This window comes from Dermacentor andersoni, chromosome 1 (assembly GCF_023375885.2).
Source record: "Dermacentor andersoni chromosome 1, qqDerAnde1_hic_scaffold, whole genome shotgun sequence".
NCBI classification, from domain to species: domain Eukaryota; kingdom Metazoa; phylum Arthropoda; class Arachnida; order Ixodida; family Ixodidae; genus Dermacentor; species Dermacentor andersoni.
The window spans coordinates 230155301-230182082 of record NC_092814.1 but is presented as its reverse complement, the minus strand read 5'-3'; positions in this window follow the sequence as shown (position 1 = coordinate 230182082).

Below are 26782 nucleotides of genomic sequence, written 5' to 3'. Positions count from 1 at the left end.
GGAGGTGAAATGCAAAAAACGCTCGTGTACCGCGCATTGAGTGCACGTTAAAGAACCCCGGGGAGCCAGAATTAATCCAGAGTTCCTCACCATAAGCGTGCCTCATAACCAAATCGTGGTTTTGGCACATAAATCCCCAGAAAAAAAAAATGCGGCCAAACGTGCTGTCAAAGCACGTGCAAGTAAAACACGTTGTTGGGCTAGGTGGTGCATTGCATTAAGAAAAACCAGCCAATAAAATACGTACGCAGAAAGCATACAAGAATACAGGAAAGAGGCTGGACTACCAACTGTGCAGTTGGCAGGCCAGCCTCTTTCCTGTCTTCGTGTATGGTTCCTGTGTGCGTCTTTTTTTGGCTGGTTTTTCTTATTGGAAGTGCAAGGTTTGATCTATGATAGTGGAGGGAAAAATTTTACTTTTTGTGCAAAAAATAACCATTTGTCATGAAATTGTCGCACTATATGTATTTAAAGATCGTTACACATAGTTACGGGATTAATCAGGCCTTGCTTTCTTCAAGCAAGGCGCCTTGAAAGTACGTGTATACAAGCATCTATTCAGTATAGCGATAGTCAAATAATAGTTCCAAAATCTAGACCAGACGTAGACATAAAAATTACGTGCACCCCCCAAAAAATACTCGCTGCTCAAGAGCTTTTCAACCGTTTCAAACATGTCCTGGGATTGTGCAGTCCGACTCTGTTTGTTCCAGCCTATCTCGCATGCTTGGTATACTATCGCACACACGTTTTTCGCCTGGAAATGTAAAACTGCTGTTGTACAATTCACTTTTCCTTTAAAAACTGTGATATTCCTACCTTTTCTGGGGAACCACAATTTCCAACACTCTGAGGCTTTCTAGATTACAAAAAAAGACTGCCCGTTTGATTGTCAATGCTCCGTATGACGCACACACAAGGCCCATCTGTAAAATCTAATACCTGTTATCGACTTGCACGATCCTTTACTAATGACAAGCTACAAACAACGGATTAAAACAAGCAATCTGTACTTGAAGAAGTTTGCTAACCTGACAGAAAGAGTGAATGTTTATGATACGAGCGGAATCACTTTTTGGTTTTCGCCACGGACTGGACAAATGATCGCATATACATTGCCTGCTCTTTTAAACCACCAGCATTGTTTACTGTAGTGCTGCTATTGCTTTTTTTATGTCCTGCAGAAAAGTTAAGTATTTCCTTTTTAGTGTTACACTTTTAGTACTATATTTCACATGTATAGTTTTTGTCATTGTACGCTTGTCGCATACGAACTTTTTCCTTTGCCCCTGTCAAAGTGCAGTTATCGGGTGCAGGCCCCGCCAAGCCTTCTGTGACTTTTAGAGTGTGCCCCCAGGAGTTTTGTGCATGCTATACATGTACCATAATGCCTAATTAAAAATGAATGAATGAAATGTCGCCGCCTTTCATCATTAATAAAATATACTTCAGAAAGGCAATTTCATGGTGCTGGATTGAATATAACGATTTCTGATATTCTATCTTTCGGGGCCTCTCCTCTGGGACACTATCATAAGGATGTTGGTTCAGCTGTTGTGGGATAAATATCTTAATCAGGATGATTCTCTTGCTAAATTGTTAACTTTTATCTGACCTCATTCTTTCAATTATTCAATAGTGCTTCTTTTTAGACTCGTTTTATGTTTTTTTATAATTTCACCCGATTCTTGGCCAATCCCTCATAGTCGGTATAAGCTACTCAGTGAAACAAACGAACGAACAAACAAACAAACTAACTAACTAACTAACTAACTACCTAACTAACAAGGTTCTGCTCCTGCCATCGGTCGGACTGCTTTTCAGGTCTTTCGATCGCTCGCTCGCGCGCACATTGTTGTAGTGGACCTTACCTCGGTCCCTATACCTACAATGCTGTCCATGGACAATTAGGCATACTGCAAGTAATGTTGCACTTGCGGCAACGCGACCGAACTAACTTTCTTCTTGTTTTTCCAAAAACAAACAACTGAAGCGGCTCACGTATAATCTTAGCAATGCAGGAATTATTGATGTCCTAAAAGCAAGAACTGTTATGTCAAAAAAAAACGCTGAAGCTTTGAAGTCAATAAAGCTCCACGATCTAAGAGCCGTTGCTACTAAAGTCGGTGACAACCCAAGACAGCACACCGCTGTCCGACTCAAACAGGATTTGTATGGGTGTGTTGACCATTTATATTCATTCATTTCAGTGGCATTGTGACAGAGACGAATTCGTTTATGTATCAGGTGTTTCACGGGAACTATATTTTGGAACGCGAATGCAGAGAGTGCAGGCGCATTATGGTTTTGGGTGAAGAGTTGTCCCCGAATATAGTTATTTCATCTTACATATGCAGAAGGCGAAGCCTCAAAAGGTAGGGGTGTCAAAACCAGCACTAACGCTTGCTTCCACAGATTGAAATTTCAGGGCCGCAAACGGACAACAGAGAAGCGCGCGGAGCGCTGGCTCGCAACTGAATCTTCATTAGACGGGGTTGGAATTACCAAGATCCACTAATGACCAACCAAGGGTGCCAAGGCTATGTCGATCACGGGACGCATTCGCTTTTCTATCTTCTTTCACCTATATAAGCGCATAAAACCATATAGTCTTCACTGTCCTTATTGGATCTTATCTGCTTTTTGTTTCCAGTTCCATGCACATGTGCATTTCCCTCGATTGTTCCTACTCTGCGCAATAAAGATTCAGTTTCAAGACAGCTGCGCATATGTTTGCTTCTCTGTTGTCCCTGCTCATCTTGCGATAACATTTCAAAACAAAACTCACGCGCAGTAGCCGAAAGATAACGCCAAGGTCCACGCAACCAGCTGTCGCATATACGCGCATACATGAAAGATATCGAAAGCGCATACAAAGAAAACAGCGCAGCTAGCTAGAATATCGCGCTTCATCAAGCGCTCCTGTCAAAAGTCACCTGAGGGACCGTCCCCAAGTGGCGACGCACCAATGACTTGCACATCGTGTAGACCGGAATCGCGACGGTAGCTGCCGCTTCTCCTTATGGTTTCCAGTATTCACGGCGGCGTTCCACGCAGGGAATGACACTCATGCTGTCACGCCTGTAGCATGTTGAAACAAAACAAGCTGTTGTTGCTCCCAAGCTCACTTGTAAACGGGCGCACGAACACGATACACGTGACATGCGACGCGCCAATGTAGCAAGCATTCAGGTAAACGCATATCACGCGACAAAATGACAGGCGCTTCGGATATGGAGGACCCTGACAGTTACGGGTCGCGCTACAACGGTGCCTCCCGATGGGAGGAGACAGGCGCTGCGGTGCAGGCTTTTTACAAAGCCAAATAACGCGCCGCCGAGCAGCGAAAAAGTGGCGGCCCCTCCGCTCCCTCTCGTGGCTGGGGCGGCAGCACCGATAGCAGCGCTGGCCGCCTGCAACAGTGAAATATGGCCGATGTCTCCGATAAAACAAATCTGCCCCAGCAGGGGACCTCTCGATAGCGTCCCGCAACTTTTCTTTGCGCTGGTGCGGCGCTCACTGCAGCGTCGAGTTTTATGTGCGTATCTACGTAAATGTATAGACGTCCACCGGGGAGAGGGGAGGCTCTTGAGGGAGGAAGCTTTCCGAGCGCTGAGAGAGGCGATCCGGCAATTAGGGTGTTAGTGCTCGCAAAAGGATGGCCCTGTCTGGCAGTCCGAAAGGCGCGCGTTTGTTTTCGGGACGTGCCCAATAGCTCAGCGAAGGCCTCCGGGACGCGACGTTTCTGCCGCGCGACCGCTGCTGGCACCCGGCGGTGACAACGCGTGTCCTCGTGCGAGACGCTCTCGCCGGGCCGCTCGGATCGTTGTAGACACGCTTCCCCTTACTTGCCCCAACAAAGGCCCGCGCGAAGCCCTGGCACATGCGTCATCGCCGAGGAGGACAGCTCTCTGTAGATCGCAAATTAAATTGTGCCCGCCGAGAAAAGAAAGTAGTATCTCCCGCTAAAGAAATGAAACGAAGCGGAAACGTCCTCTAATGCTAAAAGTACTAACAAGTTGAGGCATTTTATTCTATTTTATTTTATTGGTTTATTAGTATTATTATTTATTAGTATTATTATTCTTATTTTTTCGCTTTCCCGCACATTGGTCCGCCGAGACGCTTTAATGTGTGAAAAGCATTGTATATATTGTTGATGCCTGTGGCATAAAACATCATGATATACCTCTTTGTGTTTACCGTCGTCGTCGTCGTCGTTATTGTTGTTGTGGAGTTTCACGAGGCCTAATTAGCTGAAGGTTAAAAGCGGCCGATTCTTAGCTATAATGTATTCAGGTTTCTATGTCGCGACTAGACGGCCCAGGCTTTGCTGAGGATGGACTTTTTAGCTACTTAGGAAAAATAGGCAGCAAAGAAAAACAGCGCATAGAGCATTGCGAGAAATGACACGGAAGTCATTGCGAATACACAGCAGTTACCTATAAGTAAAGGGCGAGAAAACCGGCAGCTACAACGCCATGAAGATAGAAACGCGTTTTCGTAAGTTCAAGGAGAAGCATTTAATTTTAGTGCCCGTGACTTTACCGTGGACGCTGTCTTGACCAGTGCAGTGTGCCGCTCCAAGTTCTTATTTTGTCCCCGTCTTTTGGCAATGCGACAATGCCGGCTGTGACCTCAGGTGACCTAAATAAGGTACATTAACACTCAGTAACTGAAGAGTCAACATCATGTTCTCCGCAGATTCAATGGCACGAGTTTGTTTGTTTCAAAAGAGAGAAGAAGAAGACGTAGAAGAAGAATTTCTTCAGTTGCACACCATGGTATTGCATTCCTATCCCCCTTAGTGGGGGCGAGCCATGACAGAGGTTGATCATCGTCATCATCATTTTTCTAAGTTACCTTGAGCTATACTCAGGCAGAGTTTTGCGAAAGCAAGCGTGCGTAGTCCATGTACAATACGACGTTACATTCTTTGTGCACCTTTCTTTCTCCTTTAACAGCCCGCCGGTTTACGTGCCATCTTTTGAAGCTCGTGCTCGCCTGTGCTCGCTCCTTTTCTTTCTTTTTTTTCGTCACTGCTGCAGGCGTCGAAATGGCCAGAACCAATGGCGCCCCGCCTGTCCAGATGCGTGGACACAAGAAACGTGCAGGAAGGTCTGCGTGTCCCGCAGAGGGTCGTATACAGCGCGCTGGCAAATCACCTTACGCGCCTCGTGAAAGCCTTCTTAAGCTTTTCTCAAATCTGAACTACGCAAGGGGCCCTCGGGGGACAAGGAGGATGGCGCGGGGGACCCGCCGGCAGCCGTATATACAAGCTGCGAAGGCTGCTGGCAGCAGCCCGGGGCCATCGTAAAGCTGGCCGACACTTAACGTCAGCCGGGGCGTCCACCGTGGAACCCCTTGGGCGCGAGCGCCGCCGCCGTGTTTGAGCGCCGTGATTGCGCGCACGCCGGGCCAGGCCGACGCTCGTAACCCTTAAAGCACGCGGGATAGGCTTGTTTCAGCGGCACGGCTAAGACAGCCGGCTGCTACCCTCCTCCCTCGCTGTGTGCGCGGGTCCGTGTACGCGGGCGGTTTATGCCGGCTGCTCCCATAAACATTGCACGTCGTAAAGCGAGGGTGCCTTGCGGAAGACCTTTGACTGCCCCCTGTGCAGCCAGCACCACCCGAGCGGCGGCGGTCGCCGCGGCTGCCGCGCGGTGCACGCGTGCCTGTCCGGTGGTGACCAGCCCGGCGCCGATGGTGCTCCGAACGAACGCGCACGTTCTCCACCTCGATTAGCGCTCATCTTAAGCGCTGCACCTTGAGGCTGGCATGCCTGAAAGACCCTTGACGGCCCCTGTCGCCTGCTGCGGCATGTGGGTTGGAGCGGTCGCCAATTTGTGGTGCAGTAAGCGGTAAATAGACGGGGCGCGCGCCCATGGGCAAAGGAGATGAGAGAATAATGCGCCTGGGTACAAATTGAGACGCCCACTGGGTATTGCTCACGTGACAGCACACTGCAGCAGGTTGTAGTGGGTTCAACTACCTCCGTGAGATTAGGTGCAAATGCTTGTGGCTGTGGTCGAATGCTATCAGTTATTCGTTTGACTGTGGGATCACAGGTGTGTGATTAGCTGTATGGATTATTTAACAACTGTGGAGCAGTGGGAAGATAGCCACATCAAAGTCGGCTATCCCAATACACAGTTAATAAATTGACGCTACCCTTCCTCAAGCCCAGTATGTTATCAAGGCTAAGTTATAAGTATACGTGGAAGTTACCAAAAGCCAGGCCCATGGAAGCATAACGCGCATATATACCAGTATTCTTTCACACTTTTATAATAATGTTGCAAGCGTCCGTTAACATATAGCCTTTTAATGGTACTAAATGTTGTCAAAGAACTTTGCTCATACCCACAGCAGAGCATCAGTGTACTTCGGTGTAGCTAGCGCGCCGTGGCCACCGTGGCCGGAGCTGCTAGGCAGTATTGCACGCAATTATCTTTCGTCACAGGAATCGATCACACGCACGTACATGCGTGTCTGCGTGTGCAGTAAATATGATGCTGTTGGAAGTCGAAATATGTTGTTGAGGTCGGAAGTTAAACAAAAGTAGGTGGGGCGATTGGCATTGGAGGGCCACGGTAAAACCACAAATTATGCAGTGTAGGGTGGCATGACCTGGGCCTTTTTTGAGGTCAGAGAAGCGCAGAGTAACATTAGTTTTGAAGCAAGGCTGAGGCACGCTGACGAAAAAAATATGGAGGCTAAAGTGCACTAATATGTTCTCAGAAGTGAGGTTAGGGAATAGACGAAAAGGTAAAAAAAATGCTGGCAGCCAAGTAAAATTGAAAGTGTAAATAGACAACTCGGAGTCATTAAAAAGAAAGTCAGCGAAACGAAGATGGTAAATTCGATGCAGATGATAGAAACAAAGAAGACCATGAAGATTTACAAGAACGACTAGAAAGAAATCATGAGGTAAAATCTGTACGATAACACAAAGGCAGTGCCTTGCTATTTGAGACCTGAGTTGGCTGGCCGAGGACAAAAACACACCGGAGCAAATGTTAGCAACAGGTGAGGCATACGTGTGTCGGCTGCAGCAAAACTGCGTAGGGAAGGTACGCCTTGCAGAAGCGCTCGGATTCAGAGCGGATGGAAGCATTAACTGGTCAGCAGTCGAGATAAGCAAGAGACGTTTAGATTACTGGTGAGAAGAAAAGCAGGAAAGATATTCATAGAACTGGAGTCGTTACATGCGTAGGCAACTGTACAATATAGAGAAAGATGTTTTCATGAAGAGAGAAAGGATCAGTGAGAAATAGGCGAAATGCTAGACTTCTATGCCTGTATATAATACCTGATTATAGCCCAAGCAGGCAACGGGACTATTTGTCGCCGTCCCATTTCGAAGTAGATGTCAATAGCAAACATCAGCAGCCACACGTGCGACTTTGGTCACTGCCTCTCGAAGTTAAACTCATCCCACAGCTGCATTGTGCAAGTGGGAGCCGTGTGCAACTTCTAAGCCAAGGTGCAACTTCTGCGTTTGGCCTACTTACTCTTCTGTCGTCCTCGACTGCGTTTCCCTTCTCTTGGCACCCATTCTGTAACCCTAATGGTCCACCGGTTATCTAACCTGCGCATTACATGGCCTGCCAAGCCCCTTTCTTTTTCTCCTAATGTCCATTAGAGTAAAGACTATCCCAGTTTGCTCTTTGATCCGGGCCGCTCTCTTCCTGTCTTTTAACGTTACGCCTAACATTCTTCGTTCCATCGCTCTTTGCGCGGTCCTTAACTTGTTCACGAGCTCCTTTGTCAACATTAAAGTTTCTGCCCCATATGTTAGCACCGGTAGAATGCATTGATTGCACACATTTCTTTTCAATGATAGTAGCAAGCTTCCAGTCAGGAGCTGACAATGTCTGCCGTATGCACTCCAACCCATTTTTATTCCGCTGTGAATTTCCTTCTCATTATCAGGGTTAACTGTGAGTAATTGACCTAGATAAACGTACTCCTTCACACACTCTAGAGGCTGACTGGCGATCCTGAACTCTTGTTCCCTTGCCTGGCTATTGATCATTATCTTTGTCTTCTGTATATTAATTTTCAACCCCACATTTACACCTTCTCTGTTAAGGTCCTCAGTCATTTGTTGTAACCCGTACCCAGTGTTTCTGAGCAGGACAATGTCATTTGCAAACCGGATCATGCTGAGATATTCGCCGTTGATCCTCACTCCTAAGCCTTCCCAGTGTAATAGCTTGAATACTTCTTCGAAGCATGCAGTGAATAGCATTGCAGAGACCGTGTCTCCTTGCCTGACTCTGGCTTTCTTTATAGGTATCTTCCTACTTTTCTTGCGGAGAATCAAGGTAGCTGTGGAATCTTTGTAGATATTTTCCAAGATATTTACGTAAGCCTTCTCTACTCCTTGATTACGTAATGCCTCTATGACTGCTGGTATCTCTACTGAATCAACTGCCTTTTCATAATCTGTTCATGCCATATAGAGAGGTTGATTATACTCTACAGATTTCTCGTTTACCTAATTGATGACACGGACGTGATGCATTGTAGTGTATACCTCCCTGAAGCCAGCCTCTTGTCTGGTGGACTGAAGTCTTGCCCTTATCCTATTGGAAATTATCTTGGGGAATATTTTATATAATATTGGAAGTAAGCTGATGGGCCTGTAAGCTTTCAGTTCTTTACCGTCTCCCTTTTTGTGGGTTAGTATAAGGTTGGCATTGTTCCAGTTCTCTGGAACCTTTGAAGTTGTGAGACATTTCGTATAAAAGGCCGCAAGCTTTTCAAGCATGACGTCTCCTCCACTTTTGATTAAATCGACTGTTATTCCATCTTCTCGTGCCGCTTTTCCCCGTTTCATGTCTTGCAAGGCCCTTCTAACTTCATCGCTAGTTATAGAAGAAGCCTCTGTCACCTGTTCATGACTAATTAGGATGGCGGTATCGTGGCTGCTGTGGGTACTGCACAGGTCAGTATAGAATTTTCCCGCTGCTTTAACTATATCTTTGAAATTGCTGTTTATATTACACTGCTTATCTTTCAGTGCATACACTTACCTTGTCCTATTCCAAGTTTTAATACTAATTACGACATCCATTTTTTACTGCTTCCTTAATTTTTCCCACGTTATAATTTCGAATATTCCTTACTTTCCCCTTGTTGATCAGTTTTGACAGCTTCGCGAATTCAATCTAATCTCCTAAGTTGGGCACCTTCCTTCTTTGTCTTTTCTTTATTAGGTCCTTCGTCACTTGGGAGAGCTTCCCTACTGGTTGCCTTGATGCCTTACCTCCCACTTCAATTGTTACTTCTGAAACCAGCCTAGTTGCGGTTTCATTCATTACCTCCATGTCATCTTCATCTTTCTGTTCTAAGGCTGCATATTTGCTTGCAAGTACCAGCCTGAATTAATTTGCCGTCATCCTTACTGCGCCTAGGTTGGCCTGCTTCTTCTTGACCAATTTTGCTCTTTCTCTCTTCATATTGAGGTGAATCCTAGACCTCACAAACATATAATCCCTGCACTTCACCCTACCTAACACTTTTACATCCTGCAATATGCTGGGATCGACAGAAATTATGAATTTTCAGTTCTTGTTTCACTATTAGGGCTTTTCCAGGTCCTCTTTCTGTTGCTACGCTTCCTGAGGAAGGTGTTCATTATTCGGAGCTTATTCTTTTCTACGAATTCTACCAATATCTATCCTCTAGTGTTCCTAGAATCGATGCCGTAGTTGCCAATTGCTTGTTCACCAGCCTGCTTTTTGCCCACTTTTGCATTGAAGTCGCCCATGACTGCAGTACACTGAGTTTGCACTTTCCGCATCGCTAATTCAACATCTTCATAAAACTGCTCCATTTCAGCTTCACCGTAACTGGAGGTTGGGGCGTAGGCTTGTACTACCTTTATTCTATACCTCCTATTTGGTTTTATTACGACTGCTGCTACCCTCTCAATAATGCTGTAGAATTCGTCAATGTTGCCCGCTATGTCCTTATCCTACCCCGTATTGCTTCTTATCTAGGATTCATCTATAGCATAGGACGTGGCTTTTAGTCAGCATTGTATAAGCCTCACCAGTTCTTCTAACCTCACTAAAGCCAATGATATCCCACAGAATGCCTGATAGTTCCTCAAAGAGCCCTGCCAAGCTAGCTTCACTCGAGAGGGTTCGTGTGTTGAATGTTGCCAGGTTCAATTTCCAGTGGCGGCGTGTCCGGGTCCAGAGATTCTTAGCACCCTCCGCTGCATTACATATCTGACCACCAGCTTGGTCAGGTGCTCCGCAGCTTCTAGTGACTGAGGGCCATTGGTTGATTGAAGGAGTCATGAGGAAGGTAGTGGCCGAATACTGCACCAGGGAGGCCAATTCCTGTCCTGTTCTGGTGAGGGAGTGTCTTTTGTTGAAGCTTAGTGGGCCTTCCTAATTTGGTTGTACCTAGATTTGTACAGCCCCACTGGCTCTCCACATTTTTCCGGTGTCAGGCGCCACTCCAAGCCTGGAGATTGCAGAATTAGTCAATATTAATTAACCAACTTCGGTAGCAATGAAGTTAGGCAACAAAATTCAAATTATAAAGTTCTAGAGCGCTTTGTACAACGTCCGATTAAACAGTTTCTGACTTTCTATCTGTTAGGTATTAGTGTTTTTTGTGCTTACTGCCGATTCCCGTGAAATACAAACAAAAATATACCACGTGACATGCCCGCTTGCGCCACATGATTGAAGCGCTCCAAAACGTTCCACGTACAAACGAACAGAGCATCTAGCAGGGTGTGCTGTCGCTTAAAAGGCGACGGGACAGTGACGCAGGCGTTGGCTGAGTGATTTTACGCCAGTCATGTGGATCGCTGCTTCCCTTGCGGCGGTTCATGATAGCGATAAACAGACGCAGCGGCAACACGCCCGCCTAAATGCTATGTTCGTTTGTATGCGGATGGAACATTTAGGAGCGCTGCAATCACGGCGTGCAGGCGGACATGTCACGGGGTGTGTATATATATATATATATATATATATATATTGTATTTCTTTTCTTGATTGTTGTGTTCATATAGGAGGTATAAGAAAAGAGCAGATTGGGTGAGGGAACAAACGCGAGTTAATGATATCTTAGTTGAAATCAAGAAAAAGAAATGGGCATGGGCAGGACACGTAATGAGGAGGGAAGATAACCGATGGTCATTAAGAGTTACGGAATGGATTCCAAGGGAAGGAAAGCGTAGCAGAGGGCGGCAGAAAGTTAGGTGGGCGGATGAGATTAAGAAGTTTGCAGGGACGACGTGGCCACAATTAGTACATCACCGGGGTAGTTGGAGAAGTATGGGTGCCCTGCAGTGGGCATAACCAGGCTGCTGCTGATGATGATGATTGTATTTCGCGGGCTTGTGCAGTAAGCGGAAAAGCACTATAATACCTAATAGATAGAAAGTTAGAAACTGTTTAATCGGCCGTTCTGCACAGCGCTCTAAACCTTTCTAATTGGAATTATTTTGCCTAACTTCGTTGCTTCCAAAGTTGGTTAATTTTTCTTGACTAATTATGCAATTAAGCAGATTACAAAAGATAGTGTGGCTTACTCCATACAATAGTCAGCAACATGCATTTGGTCGCGCCCTCTTAGAGCGCATCGGCATACTTTTTAAACTCTGGATAAAATTAGCAAGGACACTCTGTATATGCCCCATGGCACGTTGCGGTACCCTAAAAAGGTGGGGTTAGGTCAGTGTTTGTGTTGTTTCTGCTTGCATTGTGTTCATTCTTACTTTATGTTTTACGTCTACTTGCGGTTTGCTCTCGACGTCTATCGCCTCATCCGTTAATTTTATTTCGTATGCATCCTTTTCACTTGACTGATTGATCAGCATGCCGACTAAATAACTGTCATATACGTTACCATAGTGAACAATTTGTCCACCACCGCGCGTGCTTGTGTAATCCCTGTATAGGAGCCCAACAGGGGCACTGAAAACTGCTATACGATATCGGGAATGTTTAATTAGGCACGCCATTCAGAGCACAGTTCACTAAGCGGCGTCGGAGACGAAATCACGTGAGTAGCACGTGTCGCAGGAATGAAGTGTGCAGAGGGTATTTCTGTATATAGGAGATGTTGTTTTGAATGAGTATCCCAAAAGAAAGTGTGTTATTCTGGCATTTTCATCTTAGGCGACAAAGAGTCTGACAGCTTCGCTGGTCTTTGATCAATATTTCTGCAGTATCGCATGCGTCTGTGAATTTTTTTTTCTAACAGGCTGACCCTTCAAGTCTCTGATTCTTCATTCAAAATTATATATGTCTCTTCTTGAGTTTTTTTTGCGTCATTTTAGAGCTTAAAATGATTGGAGTGTCAGTGAATGTAGCAGCGTACATGACGATAATGCCCGCAGGATGAACACAACCATCAAAAATTTTAGCGTATGTATCTATAGGAAACTGTTGATTCCACGTATGAGGCTTAGGCCTATACCCATATAGCTCTATTTCAGGAAACTCAGACTGGGACAAGAATTGATGACGTGACATGAGGAATTTCATGGTTAGATGCCCTGAGTGGATTCGACAATATGAATTAGACAATCGTTTTCATATGGAATTCATGTAATAATTACTTGATATGTCCTAGCTATCGAAACATTCTGTTGGTGAGCACGAAGTCGCAGCTTCAATTCCCGACAGCGCCAGACGCATTCCGACGGGGCGGAAGGAAACGCATTCGTGTGCATGAAACACTACCGGTTGTTACAGTCAAGCATCCTTCTGAACTGTCCTGAGGCCTCAGGCACCTGAGGCTTTCCACAAGGACCGGCCCCATAACAATAACAAAACCGATGTTCTTCACCCGATCTTGAGTGCTTGAGAGGCCTTCCTCATGGTAGTATTTCCTTCTTTGTTAATTCCTTCAACCGGAGCTTCTTGATGATTAGCGTATCATATGATCTTCTGCGACATATTGCTTGTGAAGCGAGCCTTCATCAGCATTAGCTACCAGCCATTGCAGAAGCACGCAAGTTGCGTCTTTAAATAAATGGCTATCCTAGTGAGACTGAGGCCAACTACAACGGTAAAAACTCACGCTTTTGGTTGGATTGAACAAAATAGCATCTGCACACGTTCGTATGTCCATTGACAAGCTGATCAATGTTTTGCTTCCGTAAGGCATATATTACCTGTTCTTGTTGACAGACAGCTTTGTAACAAGCATGTAGCATCGCACATACTCTTTTAAACTATTACCAGCTGTACGATACGTATATAGACAGCTGGTGACTTACAAGCCCAAAGATGCACTTAGAGTGGAGAAATTTGATGCCTAAGAGAACCTGCGTTTTCTAGACCTACATTTAAAGTAAAGTGTGGTCGTTTGTTGACCGTTGGAAAGAAATTTGTACATCGCAAATTTCCTACCGGCAAAAAAAGAAAAGAAAAGAAAGACAGAAAATAAGAGGCACTGATAAACAAAAGAAGCAAAAACCATGCGCACTGTTAACTCTCTTTTTTACTTCACAGTGGTCGCAATTGACGCAATTAACAGGCCTTTATGTTCCTGAAACCGGAGTGCTTTTTTTCTCCGCATGATGTGGACAGGCTATAGGTAATATTTCCTTGAATTTAACATGCGAAAACTGCGAAGTGGGCTGTGAAGGAAGCCGCGTATACAAGAATAAACGCAAGGGGAGGGTGCTTAAAATATTTGTCCGCGAGCACTCTCGCCTTGCGCGGTCGCTCTGCGCGCGTTTGGTAGCGCTGCCTCTTGTTCAGCAGCGGAACGCAACAGCCGCTGGGTTTAATATGGCCCAGTCCCAAATCGTCCCCCGGTAGGTATGTAGTACATATAGTTGGACGATGCTCCCTGGTGTGAGGTCAAATCTGCAGGGCAGACAGAGATTAAAGTAGTAAATGCGGCGTGAGTAGCGAGAGCTCAATAACTATGTGGCCATCTGTTTCCGTCATTTCTTACGATTGATCATACAGAACTCGGCACTCTGGGATGGGGCCGCTGCGCCCTCAGGGCGATGTGTCCATAATGGAGGCGCGATAGGGCGAAAAGTTGGCGGCACCTGTCGTCCGTTTCTTCCGGCGCTACCGTGTATGTATTCAGGGCCGGTGTTCTTACGGCCTGGAACGCGAGTGGTCCGCTCGTCCATCTCTCTTTCCCCCCTGCCAAAGCAAACCCCGAGAAAGGACATCCGCACAGGGGGCCCTATATGAACGGCAGCCATAGCAGCTGACAAGGTCGACCTGTCTCCGGCGAGACAGGCTGGAACAAATGAAGGCCTCTTTTACGACGCCCTCAGCCCCGGAAGCCCCGGAGCCGAGATACGAGGCCGTAAATCGCCCCCTGTTTGAAGTTGTTAACAGCGACGCCCCGTTGACGGGTCGTGCCGCTCGGGAGACGCGTCGACTGCTTCCAGCGCGCTCGGCGAGGGGCGCACAGGGAGAGGCCATCGGCGTCCCTTATAGGTCTTCGTCGAGGAAAGCCGTAAATCGTGCGCTCGGACCGAGCCAAAAGCGAAACAAAAAGAGGCGCGCGCATGCATTTGCCCACCGGAGGCCGGGCCGCATGCAAATGGCGGCAACATGCGCCCCTGGGCTCGGAGCGCCGTCGGGAATGGCGCGGAATTAATCGGGCCCCTGCCTGGAAGGGTCTGTCCTGATGAGGCTTGAGTGAATGACGGTGTCCGAAAGCGTCGTTCAGAGCTTGCTAACGAATGCCTTGCCACCCTGCCTCCGTTTCACTCCATAGCGGCGCCGCCTTGCATGCTGCGCCGGCGCGTTGTCCGCGGCAAAATCGGCAGGGCCGCGCGCAATCCTGCTTTCTGTAAGGTGCCCCGTATATAAAGTGACGTTGACTGATTGAACACGAGTCGTGTCGAGCGTTGGCGCGTGCTAGAACCACTGGTTCCTCAGCTTTGCAGCCCTGTTTGTGCGCCGGGTGACGTGAGGCTCCCGGTTTCTTTTTATCACGTTTTATTTGCTTTTGTGATCGATGGCCGCCACGAATCATGGCCATCGCAAACACTAGTTCGCAGTATCTGGTTTCATTCCAAGGCAGCAGAGAGGCGAGCTCGAAAAACGACGCGACGCCTTATTCGCGAGGCGGCACACGCTGAGCTTTCATCATCAGTCGTATATTCGATGCTAATGCGCCTCTGACGCAATCTAGCCGCTCCATCGACAGCATGCGCCACTCACACAGACACGCTGGCGCGCAAATACGCGCACAGCGGTGTGAGCATGCCCCATCGCACGCGAGAAACTTGCCTCACGAATATGTATCAAGGCTCCGCACGTTCGTGTTCCTTTAAGCGAAGTTCGCGCCGAGAACTTATAAACAGACAGCGCCGCAACCGCTTCTAAACGTAGCCGAGTATATTAAACAGGAATGCATATCTACGCGGGATGCATTAACAGGCCTGCGAAACGAATCCCTTCGCCCCTCTGGTCTTGGCTCGCTTGATATTATGCTTCTTTCCGCGTACGTGCTTCGTTCCAGCACTACGGCCTTTTCTCCAGCAGGAACATGGCACTGCGATTCGAAGAGTAATGATTCCACGCTGTGCTTCGGCTGACCGATCCGTTCCCCCCGCCCGCCCCCTCCCCCGTGCACTTCCGCGGGCGCTCGGCCGGAAGGCCGTTCATTAGCAGATTGAAGCCTGCCAAGAGAAAAGTGATGGAGGTCGTCTTGGCTGGGTTAGCCTTGCGAACGTTTCGCCTAATATCCCCTAATTGAAGAAACGCGTCGTTGGCTTCTGCTATAGCGCCAAAGGCCGCAGGCGTTCTGTGGACTCCTGTTGACGTCGTTAAACAGATCTTTTCCACCGCCAAAGCGGGCGGAAGAAACGTGCGGCTGAGCGGACCCAGGTTCGCGAGGCTGGCTCCAAGCTACAACTTCGTAGACAGACCGTGGGCGTGTTCCATTAGCGTGATGCACTCGGCTTGACTGATGACAGTCATGGGTCAATCTGGTCGATGCATTCGACACCTTGTGGCTATGCACAGGCATATCCGATCGAACTTTGACCGCTTCGCCAACCAGTCAGGCGGGCTCGCATGCAAGCAGGAAGCATGTAAATAAATGTAAAATTACGCAGGAAGGCACTTTCTTTTGGTACCGGCTTGACGATAATAAAACGCACAAAACGTCACCAAAGTCATTTCTTTTTCGCCAACTCTAAATGCTAGACAGAAATCGAAATTGGTAAAGTGGACAAAAAAATCAGACTTACAACTTTTACGCCCGGCAACATCCATGTGCAGACTCGAGATAAAAGCTTGCGGACCGCAAGTGCAAGTAGGGCAGATTGCTGACTCAACTGTACACACTCAGGAAAATTACACCCTCGAAGGTGTATTGGGTGTACAAATACCCATCTTGCACCCTCACTTTCTCTTAAAATTTTGAAAATGGGTGCGTTGGTTAGTATGACACCCTTAGTGCACCCTACCATTAATTTCAGGGTACTAAATGGGTGGTTTGTGCGCAACATACGCCTTGCAATATTAAATGCGTAAGCATTTCTATGCCTACCTAACTAGGTCGCCCGTCCGACCACGTAAGATGATCACTTGATGATGGTAACTCGCCGTGGTTGCTTAGTAGCTATGGTGTTGGGCTGCTAAGCACGAGGTCGCGGGATCGAATCCCGGCCACGGCGGCCTCATTTCGATGGGGTTCAAAGCACCCGTGTAATTATAGATTTTAGGCGCGAGTTAAAGAACCCCAGGTGCTCAAAATTTCCGGAGTACCCCGACTACGGGGTGCCTCATAATCATATCGTGCATCTGGCACGTAAAACCCGTTAATTTAATTTGTTTTTCATGTTGGGGCCCGCAGCAGCGAGCTAATTGACCTTCGTGCTGCCTGTCGCTTCAGCGCGAACTAAGCGGCGTCCCTATCGCAGATCGCTTTCAAGACAGGGCCCGCGTGGTAGATTCATACGCAGCCGCCGCCGGAGTGCGGTTTATCACTGTTGATAATGGTTCGACGAGGATGGACGAGGCGCTAAAGAGCGATAGCGGTTTATTATGATAAGAACGTCCTTAGCGCACCTGGTGCCGCCACCTGCAGTAGTTTACTTGCGTCATCAATTCATCTTCCGCCATTGTCCAAAGCAGTTTGTGTCGCCGCAGTGCTGTCGTTTATACTGGTCGGATCAAGTTTCTTAACACTGATAATGACACCGGGCTGTGTGGAGATGAGCAAGTGGGACAATGCTTACGCATACTTAGACAGCTTCCAGAGGAGTTTCTGCGTGAATTTTTTACAGTGAAGCTGTATACCTCTACCGTCCTAGGAAATTTTCGTGTCGTTGTGGTAAAAAAAAACTCCCCATACGTGGGCCGACCCCGAAGATAGTGCAATGCCTGTCCGACCCACGGCGGAGGTGCAGTTCGCCATTAAGGGGCCCTCATACACAACTTCGCTGCTGGTCATCCTTTTTCACGGAGTGGAAGGGCACTGAGATTTTTAGGGGTGTTAAGGCACTTCAACATTTCAAGCAAGTAAAAACCACAAAGTGTCTGTTTTTCAGCGGTTTGTTTGTTAGTATACTGGCCACTCTGTCACACTAGAGAGCGCAGGTAACCCTCCGTGCTTGCTTAGTGGCTTTGGCATTACGCTGCTAAGCAAGAGGTCGCGGGATCGAATCCCGACCGCAGCGGGCTTAATTCAGTGGGGGCTAAATACAAAAGCGCCTGTGTGCCGTGCATTGGATGCACGTGAAAGAACCTCAGGTCGTCAGAATTAATCCGGAGTCCCCCACTACGACATGCCTCATAATCATATCGTTGCTTTGGCACGTACGTAAAACCCCGGAATTTAGAGTCCAGAGCGGAGGTGAACTTGGTGTGTTCGGAAGCAACATTGTCGATGCTGCGAGAACATATACAAAAGATTCACTTTACTTGTGATAACAGTTAGTTTTTCACTTAACCTCGCGTATAAGTGGTGGAAAAGCTCATCATGGTTACACACTTTTGTTTGATTGTTTGTTTGTATGTTTGCTAATTGTTTGTGTGTTTGTTAATGATACCTTGAAGAAATAATTACAGAGGTAACTTTTGACCTATTATAATGCATAAAAGTACAAAACAGTATAGCATGCGTTAGTACAATATAAAAGTCATATAAGGAATGGAAGGAGAGAGTGAAGAAGTCAAATAACAAGAAATAGCAGGGAGGTTGCAGCCAGGGTCGCGCCCGTTTGGCTGCCCAACACTTAGAGAAGTCAAAGAGGAAAGAAAGATAAAAAATTGGAGAGGCAGTCAATCTGAAAACACTCGCAAAGGAATGTTCACTGACTGGTTTCTTGGTATGCGGAGGACTGCATCTGCAACCACGGCTGATAGTAAGAGGCTTTAAATATAAATTCTCTGTCGCGAGCGTCATGCAAATACGGAAGCGATACATTAAGGTACGAACTTAATGGCGAGGATAGGAACACATTCGGCTAAGTATGTGAGCGCCGTACAGCAGGCGTCTCTGCGAATGAAAAACAGTCATTTACTGAGGGAATGCACACTTATAGCATATACTGTTATAAGTTGTTAAGTACAGCCTGAGCATTGACCCTATGATGGTCGTCGTCGATATCATTTCAGTAAGTGGCACATATAATCATATTTCTAAAAATATAATTTGTTCACCTTTCAGCACCATATTTGAATGCCTGGCTTACACACAGAGAATGGTACACTATACTTTTATTTTTCCTCATACCGTGGTCACTGCTGCTGACATCATGAAAAATGCATTCCTTTTGCGTCGCCAGTAGTCAATGGGACACTTGAAATACGGGTGACTTGTGTGTTTCCTCAGGCCCCTGCTTGGTTCCCAGCAATCCCCTTCTTTGTCCTTTCCAAGCCAAAGTAATCACAGTGACTCGAAAAGCTTAACGGCTCCCGACAACGCTAATGCGTCATAGGGCGACCGGGCGCGTCCGTTCAACACCGGCGGCGTGTATAAATCTGATGCCGCGAGCGGCGCGACAAGACCGCTCCGATTAGGACCAGCTACTCCCTTTTTCCTCAACCGAGCAGCAAGAGGGGTGAGCGAGCTGGTGAAAATAATGTGCGCCGACGTAACGGCTCGTACAAAAGAGCGCTGGGGATAGCAGAGACGAGGAGGAGCAAAAAGAAGTCACGCGCTGAGGCCGCCGTGCTATATATACAGGGCAGGCAGCGCGCGCGAATATCTCTGCTCTCAGGGCGATCTATCTATCTTATGAACGGTTCCTGAACAAATTATTCTTCATCTATCACTGCGAGGCGGAACAATTGTTCTCGCTGTCTCATTAGCCATATCTGTCCACCCAGCAGCTCCTTTAATGTGGCTCGTTCATCTTGCGCCTCCCGGCGCGCTCGCGCTTCCATGAAGGGAGCGCGCGTCTTACGCGCGGGAGACTAGAAAGCCATTATCATTTGCTTTTTCAGCCGCGCTCGCTTGCGGGGACAGTGCTACGGAGGCTGCTCTTTTATTCGCCCGCGGCGCACATTTGCGCACTGCCTTGTGCGCATGCACTGAGCATGATGCGATGCCGACATCCTGATGAGAACGTGCACGGCAGGCTCCATGCCTGTGTGGCCATGCCTGTGGGAACACGGAACAGTACGCCGCTCTCAGTCCATCCACACCCTGGAAGCAGCCAACGCGAATGGGGAGACCGGCGTAACGAAAACGGCAAGGTATTAAAGAACACGCGCGTGTCTGCACGTGCGCATTGACGCCCGAGCTCGAAAAGTCTATCGCGACACACATTCATAGTAAAAATATAAATACTTTTTCGCTTATGTAGGTTAGCCAAGTCTCACAGTTGAGCACGTCTTCTCTTTTCTTTATGGCAAGAGAGGAGTTTCTAACAGTATGATCTTGCTTGCTTGCTACCGGCCGGTTGTACCAACACTCACTGGCTAAGTGTTTCAAACGTGCCAGAAAATGGATACAGGTAAGTCAAGGCGAACTCATTTGTGTTGCCAAACAACGAAGCTCAGAAAGCAGTCACATTCGTTAATAATTGCAGCATCAATTCCATGATATTTCTATTCATTCTGCACGTTTAGATAACCGGGGATAACTGCATACACTAACAAACAAGTTAAACAGGTACTTAGCAACGTGACTCATTCATCTAGTTGACGTTGCAAGCTTTGTGTGAGGCACGAACATCGTTACATAAGGACGTAGAAACGTGAAGAAACGAGGAAGAGCGCTAACTTCCAACTCCTGTGGTTTATTTTCCCAATTTTTTGAAGGGACATTTAAGTGACATTGTCGCTTCAGTGTCCCTTGAGAAGGAAAATAAACCACAGCCGTTGGAAGTTAGCGCTCTTCCTGGTGTCTTCTGTTTGTGTGTATTCGCCTAGCTATCGCTCTTCTCACAAAATAATTAAGCAGCGACGTTACAGAATCCATAAAATCGCGTAAGAGAAATTTATGTTCTCCCGCCAAAAACTATACAGCTCTCATCCCAGTCTGTTAATAGAACGGCGCATCTTACGTATAAGAGGCCAATATTAAAGAAAGTCCGCGTCATCGAAAAACGGCTACATAAGACTGCTCCATTTATCATTTCCTTACAGTTCGTAGCCGAAAAGCTAAAGGTGCTCAAATTTCTTGCGCGAGCCCACAGGCGGTGAAACTCTCGATTAGCTTGTTTTTCTCTTGAAGGAAAAAAAATGCTTTAAAGAGCCGCCCTCCAGAATTTTGGTTATATATACAGAAGCTGTATACCCTTGTCGAGTGAGCATTGATTCACAAGTTTTTTTAATGGGCTTACTACTTCCCAAAATATAAAAAAAAAAAAGAATTATTCGAGGAGGCAGATACCCATCCCGAAGTTGAGGCTCTCTCCCGTTGCCTCGACGAAGGTCCGCAAGCGGCATTCCCCTGCTGCCTTCTCTGCTAAATAACACCATCCTGCGTTTTTTTTTTTATCTCTCTTATTTTCTTGCCGCGCAGGCACATTTCCGGAGGCGATCCTGCGCCCACTGCGTTACATATTCCCGCTGCTGCTGGGTAATTGTGCGCTACAGGCGGTATCTATGTGAAGCCTAAGCACCACACGCATGACGTCATCTCGCTCACTGCCCGAGTGGCCCATCCGAGAAGAGCGCTCGAGCTTTTGTTTGAATTTTTAGCGACTTTGCAGACACGATCGTCACCACGTGAACGTGAACCACCGCGCTTTTGTGTTTGCAATGACCAAACCTTTAATATTTCTAAAACAGAAATACAGTATACAGCCAAAGGAATCGCTGAAGTCTGTTCTCTTTTATTTACCTAGCTACAAACCATGTGGCCTCCTTCCTCCTTTTTTTTTTCATGTGTGTAATCATAATGTCGATACTTCAGCACTGCAAATTTTAATGAACTTAGGTTAAAGTGTGAGATGATCCCACCATAAGATGCTAACCCCCATGTGCTTCATGTCAGGCATCCAAAGTGTGAATGTACGGTCAACATTACTGCTTAGAAGAGCTTGAACTATGTTTAGCGCCTTGAACTTCCTCTGTAATTGTCGCTCAGTCTTGAAGAAGGCAAGCACTTCCATCGTAACAGGGAACCTCTATCACTTCATTACTGTGCGCGTTTAACGCGAAAGCATTATACGCCCCATTACGCGAAAATACGGCGTTGTAGTAGGCGGCGTGACCAAACGATGGCTCCAAAAATTGCCGACCGCAAAGAGTCAAAATACGTCAAAAGTACTCGAATTGGCGTCGACTTTCTCAGGGAGGTTCCTGTAAACAAAGTAAACTAATGGCCCTTTGAAAAGAATAATAAGTAAATTTCGCTCTAGTTTGGGAATCGAAGCAGGGCCTCCAGGGTGCAAGACAAGCACGCTTACCCGACGCCACGGCGGCTCCAGGGTTCTGATTGACTGACTAATTGTGTGCCTATAGTGCGTGCGTCATTGCGCACGTCGCGTCGTAGCCATCTGGCTGACTAAATGTGTGGCCTAGTATGTGCGTCGTTGGGCACCTGGCGGCGCAGCCAATGGTTAGGAATGTATAAAATGAGCGGATAAAATAAAAAAAGGCATTAATGTCCAATCGAACGCCACTGAGCGGTCCTTCCAATTACGAAGCCCTCGCGGGCAAGCAAGCGCGTTGAGACGCTTGGCTATAGTTTTCATTTGGCCTTACCGAGGCCCAGTTAAAATGCAGGCGAGAGCTTGCGCACACAAGGAACGCGAAGAAAAAAATAAGGAAGAAGAAAGGATTATAGTGCTTTCGCATTGCCACACGCAAGCAGTCTTAGGTGTCTCTGCCGAATTTTTTTCGATAAGTGTCGCACTTCTAAAGTACACATCCATGTTCCCGAGAGCATCTGCATACTAATTATTGATTTGACTTCGTACGTGAAGAAGTTAAAGGCAGTCAATATCCTCCTGTCTGATGTCTTGGGCTGCTTGCAGGTTGGTCCGCTGAAGGTTGTTCGCAAGTCAGACGGATATCGAGAGCTCTTTCCATGTGCCGCTTCCGTAGAGCAGACGTGGCTTTAACACTGAACCTATATGGAAAGCTCGTTACTAGGGTAACACCACAAAGGCTTTTAGTGATAACGTACTTCAGACTGCAAAGTAGATGTTCAGCAACAGGGAACTGTCGATATACTTAAAGAGGCCCTGAACGTCTTTTCATCGAAGTCGAGAAATGCATTTGAAGGTAAATTAGACTATTTCAGAAATACTTTGTCGCAAAAAGTTCATCAGTGCGTTAAACAGAAGCAGCGTTATTGGTAATCAAACATCTCGTTCGCGATGCTTCTGCTCCGTCTTCAATGACTTGCACTGCGAAGACTACGGCGGAGCGGGGTGTGCCCACAACGCTCCGCCTACTGAACGTCACCGTGGAGCGCAGTTCAAATGTGATTTTGGATGCCACTGTTTCAAATTTTGGGGCCTACGACGCGCCAAGCGTGCCAAACGCGGTTGTCCTCAGCGAGCCGCAGTGCGCTCAGCCAGTGAACTATAGTCGTGGCGCCCTACGGCTGCCGCGGTATCTACACGCCACGTAGCAGACCGCAGCTACATGCAACTGCAGCGTTTGCTTTGTGCACGACAGGGATATAGTGCGCGCTCGCGCTCATATGCTCCAGTCTAGCTGTGCTACGTGGTGCGTACCGGCTTTGTCCTGCACCAGCTTGAACGACGGATAGTCGGAGGCAACTTGCGCATTTTGGAGCGCTATCAATAACTCGATCGTTACGAAGCGAAGCCCGTAAAGGCATCTAACCAGGAGTGGCCAGGAGTGGCCAGGAGTGAGCGCGCGCTGGAAAGCGTGCGTGGGGTCCGACCTTAAGTTTCGCGTGGTTCCAGGATAGTTGAATGTTCAAAACTAGCCGAAATTAGCGACACCCGAAGGCTACGACACCTATATAAGCAGGATGGCCAAAATTTATTTCCTACGGGGGCGGCCGCCACCGAGGGTGAGCAGACGGCTTCTTCCGGAAGTACGCAATTATTACCGAAATTCGAAAGCAGATTTCCGCTTCCTTCAGCCTGTTTGTTAAACTGCGTCAATAAATATACACACTAAGAGTAGGAAGAAGTGCACTGATTCAAACACCCTTCTTGATTGATGTCAGCTAATAGGCTAATAGCAACCGCGTATGGGCATCTCCTATATTACGAAATAAAGCCTCCAGAAGAGAGTGAGGAGGAGGCTTTTGTTGAAAAGAGAGCGTGTGAGAGGAAAGTGACTTAACGCTCCGCTTGCGAGAACCATGCTCCGCGCACGACGGCAAAGTTTGGTTGAGACGTTCACAGCAGCGTATGCTATTAACGGACTGTGTTTTTTCATCAAGCCCGAGTTGCGGGTCAGAGACCCTTTAAGCTGGGGCCTGCACGTCTGGTTTGTTTGAAATATAAGGGAGTGAGATGTATCGGGGAGTTCTGCATGGGTTGGTTAGCTGAAGGTACCTGCATTATTATTATTTTTTTATAGTTCAATGTGGTGCCATGTCGTCTATAGGAGATGCCGTTCTTCCTTTGCCGAATGATGTGATTTATTTATTTATTTATTTATTTATTTATTTATTTATTTATTTCCTCAAAGGTCTCTGTTGAGACATTACATGAGGGAGTGGGGAGTTAGTGACAAAGATAGATACTACAAATTACAAAGAAATATTTCCGATGAGTCGCTTGAATGCAAGTGGGTCGATCATAGTGGCAACTTCGGCGGGCAGGCCATTACAGTCTCGTGTTGTGCGCAGAAAAAATAATTGCTGAAAAGTAACGGTATGGGCTTGTGGGGGATATACTGCGTTAGAGTGACTGGTGCGGGCAATGCGATGTGCTCTTTTTATGTACGGCTTGTCAAAAGGCAAAGAATGAAAAAAATTATGAAAAAGGTTAAGACGTGCTATTCTACGGCGTGAGGCTAGAGAGGGTAGGTTTATTTGGGCTTTTAGTGTTGAGATGCTTGAATTGTACGAATAAGTTGACAGGATAAATCGTGTCGCGCTGTTCTGAACCGACTCGAGGGCATTAATAAGGTTATTGTGGTGGGGGCCAAAATAGTATCGGCATACTCTAGCTTGGGCCGCACAAAGGTTAGAAAAGCAAGTTGTTTAATAGGGGGAGGAGCGGGGAAAAACGTTACGGCGTAGATAACCTAGAGTACGATTAGCAGAGTTTATGTGGTTAACATGACAGGTCCAAGTTAAGTCGCGCGAGATGTACACACCAAGATATTTGAATGAATCAGTTGTTGCAATCTGCGTGTTATTGATGCTATAGTTAGGGATATCGTAATTACGACGACAATGAATAGACATTAACATGGTTTTAGCTACATTTAATGACATCAGCCAAGTGGTACACCAGTTTTGTATGCGCGATAGGTCATTTTGTAACGCCGAATGGTCGCTGGGGTTAGTAACTGCTCGGTAAACCACACAATCATCAGCGAAGAGTCGGATATGAGAAAAAATATTACAAGGTAGGTCATTGATGTATATTAAGAAAAGGAGGCGACCAAGTACGGTACCTTGAGGTACGCCTGAAAGCACGGGTGTTAAGGATGAAGAGTGTGAGTTAGCGTATACGAACTGCTGACGGTCAGTTAAAAACCCTCGAATCCAGCTTAGAACACAAGGATGAATGTTAAGAGGCGATAACTTTATTAAGAGACGACGATGTTATCGAATGCTTTTTCGAAATCTAAAAATATTGTGTCGGTCGGGATGTTACGATCGAGGTTTAAATGTAAGCCGTGCAAGAAAAGAGCAAGTTGAGTGTCACAGGAATAATTTTTGCGGAAACCGTGTTGACTTGGGTGAAAAAAATTGACGGATGTTAGGAAGTTAGCAATATGCGAGTATAAAATATGTTCCATTATTTTACAAGACACGCTTGTTATGGAAATAGGGCGGTAGTTACTCGGTGATGATCGGCTTCCTTTCTTGAAGACTGGGATGACCTTGCCCACCTGCCAGTCATGTGGAATTGAAGCGCTATTAAGCGATTCCTGGAATATGAATGATAAAAACAGGCTTCACACATGTTTAGTATTTTTTAGCGCTTTGGCATTGATACCGTCTACTGCTGTAGATGACGAGTTCTTCAAGTTTTCAATTACTTTGACAATGCCGATGGGATCGAATGTGATATTTTGCATGAGCGGATATGCAAAGTATGGTGGATCGGGCAAGCCGTCAATTATTTCATTAGTAAAAACCGAACTAAATGTTAAGTTAAGAAGATCTGCAACCTCAGTCTCAGAGATCGGAAGTCTGGAGCTATTGATAAGTGATATCTCATTCCGTTGATTAGGATTAATAGTTTTCCAAAATCGCTTCGGGTTAGTTTGTAGCATAGCTGGTAAAGTGGTAGAAAGAAACTTGTGTTTAGTTTGAGAGGTTAACTTGTCATATTCTTTCTCAACTGCGTAATACTTCTGCCATGTGCAAGAATTAGATCGTTTGGCTGATCGAAACAGCCGTTTTTTTTTCTTATTATTTAGTCGTTTGAGGGATACATTAAACCATGGGGATGTTGTTCTTTCTGTTATTGTAATGGTGGGGATGTAAAGACGTATAAGGCGATGCATCTCTGCTTTGAAAAGCAGCCAGTTCGACACGAGAGAATTTAGTTGAAAGTTAGCGACGAACGTATCGAAGTATTCAGATAATTCTCGGTTCATGCTGACATAGTCCCCTTTATCATAGAGTGTAAGTGCTTTTCGGTTTTTTTGTTTCTTTAGTACGTTGCAACGAAACGAAATATGTACTGTCAGGTGGTCGCTCAAACCGCGCAATAAGGTTACAGGGGTAAAGTTATCAGGGTGAGTTGTGAATACAAGATCTAAAACGTTGGACGAGTGAGCAGTAACGCGTGTTGAGTCAGTGACGAGCTGCGTTAAGCCGAATGTTATACACGTGTTTAAGAAGTCGCTAGCGGGGCTGCTTTTAGATAATGTAGAGGCAGGATCGGACCAATCAATAGTTGGAAAATTAAAATCACCAAACAGAAGGACAGGACTGTTAGGATATGTTTTTGTTAACGTATTTAAGGCTTCATGAAGTGAAGGCGTGAAAGAACTGTCGGTACTAGGAGACTGATAGCAAATACCAATCAGAATGTGCGGGTGTGTAGCAATGCATCGAATCCAAATCATGTCCAGTTGTGAAGAGAGGTTTACAAGTGAACAATGTAGGTTACGCTTAGTGGCGATTAATACACCCCCACCACGTGAGTTATCGGGTCTAGCTTTCCGAAAAATGTCAAAATGCGAGAGGTAAGGGAGAATGTCGGTATCATCGATTGATGTGTCAAGCCATGTTTCTG